This window comes from Anomaloglossus baeobatrachus, chromosome 10, assembly GCF_048569485.1.
Source record: "Anomaloglossus baeobatrachus isolate aAnoBae1 chromosome 10, aAnoBae1.hap1, whole genome shotgun sequence".
In the NCBI taxonomy this organism is placed as follows: Eukaryota; Metazoa; Chordata; class Amphibia; order Anura; family Aromobatidae; genus Anomaloglossus; species Anomaloglossus baeobatrachus.
The window spans coordinates 32,222,140-32,230,031 of NC_134362.1; positions in this window are offsets into that span (position 1 = coordinate 32,222,140).

Here is a 7,892-nt window from a genome sequence, read left to right on the forward strand (position 1 = left end):
GATCCTCAAATGCTAGACATCATGCTGCGATCCAAAGAAATTCAGGAACAAATGGGAAACAAAGTAATTGAGATCCATCAGTCTGGAAAAGGTTATAAAACTATTTCTAAAGCTTTTGGTCTCCAGTGAACCACAGTGAGCATCATTATCCACATATGGTGAAAACATTGTACAGTGGTGAACCTTTCCAGGAGTGGTTGGCAGACCAAAATTACCCCAAGAGTACAGTGACGACTCAACAAAGAGGACACAAAAGACCCTACAACAAAATCCAAAGAACTGCAGGCCTCAATTGCCTCAGTTAAGGTCAGTGTTTGACTCCACCATAACAAGGAAACTGGGCAAAAATAGCTGGCATGGCAGAGTTACAAGACAAAAACCACTGCTGAGCAAAAAGAACATAAAGGCTCAGTTTTGCCAGAAAACATCTTGATGATCCCGAAGACATTTGGTAAAATACTCTGTGGACTGACGAGACAAAAGTTGATCGTCTTGGGAGGTGTATGTCTAGCATAAAAGTAACACATAATTTCTGAAAAGGAACATCATACCAACAGTAAAATATGGTGGTAGTGTGCTATTTTGCTGTTTCAGGACCTGGAAGTCTTGCTGTGGCAAATGGAACCATGAATTCTGCTGTCTACCACAAAATCTTGAAGGAGAAGGTCTGGCTATCTGTTTGTGACCTCAAGCTGGAGCGCACTTGGGTTATACAGCAGGACAATGATTCAATACATACCAACAAGTCCACCTCTGAATGGCTTAAGAAAAACAAAATTAAGACTTTGGAGCAACCTAGTCAAAGTATGGATCTTAATCCGATTGTGATGCTGATGCATGAAATTAAAAAGGTGGTTAATGCTCAGAAACCCTCCAATGTGGCTGAATTACAACAAGTCTGCAAAGATGAGTGGGCCAAAGTTCTTCAAGAGCATTGTACAAGACTCATTGCCAGTTATCGCCAATGCTTGATTGCAGTTGTTACTGCTAAGAGTGGCCCAACCAATTATTAGTTTTAGGGGCAATCACAAAGATAACACAAAAACAGAAAATGCAGTTTATAAATGAAGGTCTTTATTATTAAGGAAAAAATAAATGTGTTGTGGAGGCTTTAATGCAAAGTGCTAAAAACATTTCATACTTAGACACCACCTTCAGAGCACTTGAGTAATCTGTGAGCACTGGAATAAAACTTTTTTTTTTCCCTGTTAATACTGCTAATACAGTATAGGAAGGAACTTAATAAACGTGCTTTCCCCTTAAAGGGAACCTGTCACCAGTTTTTTGACTATTAAACCAAAAGTGCCACCTTCTGAAGCTCCTAGGCTGCTTTTCTATGAAGGTGCACCTTGTTGCTGACCCCACTTGCAGACCCCAAAAAGAACTTTATAAAATCCCACAGTGTTGTAAGCTAATGACCTGTGTTGGCCAGATGGACGGGTTCTATTTTGGCTCCTGTCCCGCCTTGTTCGCCGTCCTCCTGTCATGATTGACAAGGATGGCGCCGCCGTCATCATCCCACGCTGGTGTCCAAGTCTCGCACAGGCGCAGTTCTCTCTGCCCCTGTCGCGGGCCGAGCATAGTTTACCTCGCGTGCGCCGGTGATGTATTTGCGCAGGCGCGAGATCATGGTCGGGTACGAGGATGACGCTGCTGTCATGCACAGTGCCGACCATGATCTCGCGCCTGCGCAGATACATCACCGGCGCACGCAAGGTAAACTATTTTTATGCTCGGCCCACGATAGGGGCAGAGAGAACTGCGCCTGCGCGAGACTTGGACAGCAGCGTGGATGATGACGGCGGCGCCATCCTTGTCAATCATGACAGGAGGACGGCGAACAAGGCGACAAGGAGGGACAGGAGCCGAAATTGATCCCACCCATCTGGCCAACACAGGTCATTAGCATTCAACACGGTGGGATTTTATAAAGTTATTTTTGGTGTCTGCAAGGAGGGGGCAGCAACAAGGTGCACCTTCATAGAATGCAGCCCAGGAGCTGCAGAAGGTGACATTTTTGGTTTATTAGTCAAAAAACTGGCGACAGGTTCCCTTTAAGTTAGAAAGTGTTCACTACATCGGAAAGTAACTTTGTATCTGCCACAGCTGCCTGTTTTCAGCATTTTGCTTTTATGTTCCACCCCCATTATCCACAGTGATAAGATATCCGTTGACATTTTATGAATATTAAGTTGTAAGATGAAACAGAACCTGAGAAGAAGCAGAATTCGTACCTGTCAGTCGCCCTCTTCCAAGATCCTTTGCAACACAATTTATGTTTTGGGTTCTTTTTTGTTTGATTTGAGATGCAGATAAAAGCATTTCTATGTGTTTATCGCGCATCATTTACAATGCATTGTTTTCCTAACCTAAAGCATCCAAGGCTTTAATTCCTTTTTACAGGAAAACAATGATGAATGCACAAAGGATTAATTATGTCGGATAATAAGAATATTCTATAATATGCAGGTGAATACCAGTCAATCTTGTCTGGGCAGGCAGCACATATAGTTTAATAACACACCCAATTAATGCAAAGGGAGCCTGGTTGTAACAATACTGGTTTTGCAATTTGTAGTGAACTTTCTCTTAACTTATGTTGGGTGTAGACCTACACCTGTATTATACCTTTTTGTTTGTTTTGCCAGGAAATACATTTTTGAACTATACTCTAAATACATTTACATGGCAAAGATGCTGCTAATAGGCGATGATTACCTGTTGGAACTTTTGTTTATAGTAAAGCAATATTGTATCAATCTATTGTTGGCTTGTAGTAGTGTAAAGCTACATTCATAATTTTCGAGTCTTGGGAGTTGAAGTCTTTTAACAGCCCCTAATTTTGTGTGTGTTCACAGAGCTAACTCGAGCATTAACTTTATATAAGATACATCTGGGCATATGATGACAACCAGCAGAATAGTGAGTGCAGCTCTGATTTATAATACAGGATATAACAGGATCAGTACAGGATACGTAATGTAATATATGTACACAGTGACTGCACCAGCAGAATAGTGAATGCAGCTCTGGAGTATAATATAGGATCTAACTCAGAATTGGTAAAGGATAAGTAATGTAATGTATGTACACAGTGACTGCACCAGCAGAATAGTGAGTGCAGCTCTGGGGTATAATATAGGATGTAACTCAGAATTGGTAAAGGATAAGTAATGTAATGTATGTACACAGTGACTGCACCAGCAGAATAGTGAGTGCAGCTCTGATTTATAATACAGGATATAACAGGATCAGTACAGGATATGTAATGTAATATATGTACACAGTGACTGCACCAGCGGAATAGTGAGTGCAGCTCTGGAGTATAATATAGGATGTAACTCAGAATTGGTAAAGGATAAATAATGTAATGTATGTACACTGTTCTGCTGGTGGAGTCACTGTGAGTGCAGCTCTGGAGTATAATACAGGATGGAAACTCAGGATCTGTACTAGATAAATGTAATGTATGTACACAGTGACTGCACAAGGAGAATAGTGAGTGCAGCTCTAGAGTATAATCCAGGATGTAACTTAGAATTGGTAAAGGATAAGTAATGTAATGTATGTACACAGTGACTCCACCAGCAGAATAGTGAGTGCAGCTCTGGAGTATAACACAGGATGTAACTCAGAATTGGTAAAGGACAAGTAATGTAATGTATGTACACTGTTCTCTTGGTGGAGTCACTGTGAGTGTAGCTCTGGGGTATAATACAGGATGGAAACTCAGGATATGTACTAGATAAATGTAATGTATGTACACAGTGACTGCACAAGCAGAATAGTGAGTGCAGCTCTGGAGTATAATACAGGATATAACTCAGAATCTGTACTAGATAAGTAATGTAATGTATGTACACAGTGACGCCATGAGCAGATTAGTGAGTGCAGCTCTGGAGCATAATATGGGATATAACTCAGGATCAGTACAGGATAAGTAAAATATTAACAAAGTGACTATGTAAGATCGGGAGAGTGGAGCCAAAGGTGTTCCACCTCCTGTTGGCCAGAAACCACTATGGACCCTTCTGTAGTTACTGACAGATCTGTCTCTTTCCAGTGAAATGTGGTATGCCAACTTGCGTCAGCACCTGTACTTTTGTCTTAACCTGCACATACTATACCCTAGTAGTGAGGCCACCTACACTCACTCCCATAGTTACATTGGAATACAAAGTCTGCTACAAATGCCAAACGCTCCCCTTCCTTGACAGACCCATAAGGTCAACTGCCTCACGAGCGGTCCTATCTTGGCTTTTGCAATGCAGGCTTTGGCCTGGTAATCTCCCTGGTACCCGTCAGTCTGGCATCATCTCGTGTCACTCTGTTGTCACAGTACCCACAGTTTTATGGCTGAAATCTCTGTTCTGGGAAGCTTTGCTATTACATTAAGATGCTTCTCACATCCCGAGGGATGCCAAAGTCTCTAACATTATCAGCGACACTGCTTATCTGACTCTGTAGTTTCCCCATGTGGCACACGCTCTTCTCTTATTTGGACTTTTCTTCCCTTGTTTCGGAAGGCCACATCTCACTAAGCGACATCGCTAGCGACATCGCTGCTGAGTCACTTTTTTTGTGATGTAACAGCGATCTTGCTAGCGATGTCGCTATGTGTGACATCCAGCAATGACCTGGCCCCTGCTGTGAGGTTGCTGGTTGATGCTGAATGTCCTGGACCATTTTTTGGACGTTGTTCTCCCTCTGTGAAGCACACATCGCTGTGTTTGACAGCGAGAGAGCAACGATCTGAATGTGCAAGGAGCAGGGAGCCGGCTTCTGTGGACGCTGGTAACTAAGGTACACATCGGGTAACCAAGCAAAGCGCTTTGCTTGGTTACCCGATATTTACCTTGCTTACCAGCATCCGCAGCTTCTAGAAGCCGGCTCCCTGCTCCCTGCACACGTAGCCAAGGTACACATCGGGTAACTATAAGCAAAGCGCTTTGCTTAGTAACCCGATGTGTACTATGGTTACCAAGCACAGCGTCGTTACATGGGTCATTAATGGCTGATCTCTGTGGATATCTGCCTGATTGACAGCTCACCAGCGACCATGCAGCGACGCTCCAGCGATCCCTGCCAGGTCAGATCGCTGGTAGGATCGCTGGAGCGTCGCTTAGTGTGATGGTACCTTTAGCTACTCCCCATCTGACACGATCCTCCTAGACACTACATCACACCACAGATTTTCATGCCATGTTGCAATCACATACATTACATCATGTCTGTTTGTTAACCCCTTAGAAGCTCAAAGTGATGATCCATTACCTTTGCATATAAATAACATTTTAGCAATGTAATGCAATGTAATTCATGAATCAGATTTAGAGTGGGCAAGAAGTGACTTGCGGCAACAGAGAAACACATGACACCAATTTTTCTTCGTGGGGACGAACTCATGCAGGTTCGGCCACAACCTGAAGGAACAACAACTGTAAGAAGTGACTACTTGACTTCACATATAGTTGGTGCATTGAAGTACCATTCATTTGCAGTGATTTATAGAACAGTTGAAACGTTTCAGCTTTTCTATTGATTTTCGTGATCTGGCTGAGGCAAAGCTTCCCCTGCTTCATGGTGCACAGTTGTAGTAGATTTATTACTAATCTTCCCTTAATTAAATGTCTAGGGTCTTGTCCCTTGTGTTACATGACATGTGGTAGTTTGGAATCACTCTTGTGATGCTGATTGTTCATAAAATGTTATTTTCTGGCCTCGCTGACTTTACTTCACTTTTTCTGCTTTAATAAGGATACATCATATACATTATATGAAATGTAGAAGTTGATACATATAGGTATGCTTCATTTGTTCCTGTGATATTTAACACTAGAACTCCCAGAAATTTCGAGCTCCCCCCTGAAGTCCCGAAAGAGGGTCAGATGACATACAATAAACTGAATAGAACTAAGGGCGGCTTTGCACACTACGACATCGCAGGTGCGATGTCGGTGGGGTCAAATCGAAAGTGACGCACATCCGGCGTCACTTGCGATGTCGTAGTGTGTAAATCCTAGATGATACGATGAACGAGCGCAAAAGCGTCGTTATCGTATCATCGTTGCAGCCTCCGACATTTCCATAATGCCGGTGCAGCCACAGGTACGATGTTGTTCCTCGCTCCTGCGGCACCACACATCGCTGTGTATGAAGTCGCAGGAGCGAGGAACATCTCCTTACCTGCCGCCGGCCACAATGCGGAAGGAAGGAGGTGGGCGGGATGTTTACATCCTGCTCATCTCCACCCCTCCGCCGCTATTGGCCGCCTGCCGTGTGACGTCACTATGACGCCGCACGGCCCGCCCCCTTAGGAAGGAGGCGGGTCGCCGGCCAGAGCGACGGTCGCAGGGCAGGTGAATGCATGTGAAGCTGGCGTAGCGATAATTTTCGCTACGCCAGCTATCACACGATATCGTACCTGCGACGGGGGCGGGGACTATCGCGTGCGACATCGCAGCATCGGCTTGCGATGACGCAATGTGCAAAGCCCGCCTAAGGGGTACTTCTCACATAGCGAGATCGCTGCTGAGTTTTTTGTGACGCACCAGTGACCTCATTAGCGATCTCGCTGTGTGTGACACTGAGCAGCGATCTGGCCCCTGCTGTGAGATCGCTGCTCGTTACACACAGTGCTGGTTCATTTTTTGGATGTTGCTCTCCCGCTGTGAAGCACACATCGCTGTGTTTGACAGCGAGAGAGCAACGATCTGAATGTGCAGGGAGCAGGGAGCCGGCGTCCCTGCTCCCTGCACACGTAGCCAGAGTACATATCGGGTAAATAAGCAAAGCGGTTTGCTTATTAACCCAATGTGTACTCTGGCTACGAGTGCAGGGATTCAGCGCTAAGCGGTGTGCGCTGGTAACCAAGGTAAATATCGGGTAACCAAGCTTGGTTACCCGATATTTACCTTAGTTACCAAGCGCAGCATCGCTTCCACGCGTCGCTGCTGGCTTGGGGCTGGTCACTAGTCGCTGGTGAGATCTACCTGATTGACAGCTCACCAGCGACCATGTAGCGACGCACCAGCGATCCTGACCAGGTCAGATCGCTGGTGGGATCGCTGGAGCGTCGCTAAAGTGTGACGGTACCCTAACTAGAAACTAAATGGCTAAACTCAATGGAAAACAACAACCTCCTGTGGTGCGACAGTAATGGCCTTAATTACAGAACAAAAGACGGTGATTATAGGAAGTTAGCTAAAATCCTTCAGGTCATTCGACCCGTCTCTGGGTTCCAAAGGTAGAAATGTTAAATGACCCCTCTCTGGGACTTCTAGTGTTAAATAACAAAAATCTCAAATGGACGTCGTCACATAAGCAAACAGTGTTGAATTATTACGTTGGTTATCAAAGAGAATTACTTTGCGCACTTGTCATTCACATAACATATGTATTCATAAATCAAACCGTTGCTCAATCCATGCATTGGCTAATGTTTACAGTACACTTCAAAGTAACGTGATGTGGGCCGTGCAGTGAGTTATGTGTTCTCATATATTCCAGGTTCTCATTATTTATGATACAACTTTATTCTATTTTGAGAATAATGAATGCAGTATTCTATTCTTGACTGCAGTTATACCAATAACCTTTTACCAATTGCACGCATTCCTTTGGTGCACCCGTAAAAACAACATGAGACCAAATTTCTTTGTTGGACAGGGTCGGTCACATCTTTATTTTGCTTTTCATCTCCATGAAAGCTTAACCATTTAACTTTATTTAAAACAGTAAAACACCGGATTCCGAAACGTATGCACCCACATCTCAAAAAGGACATGTCTGTCCCCGGATCCGTACTCTCCATCTTTGTTCACTACCGCCAGCTGTGACTTGCACTCTAAACAGAAGAAAAACTGTGTCAACCAAACTGTAAAACCATTCAA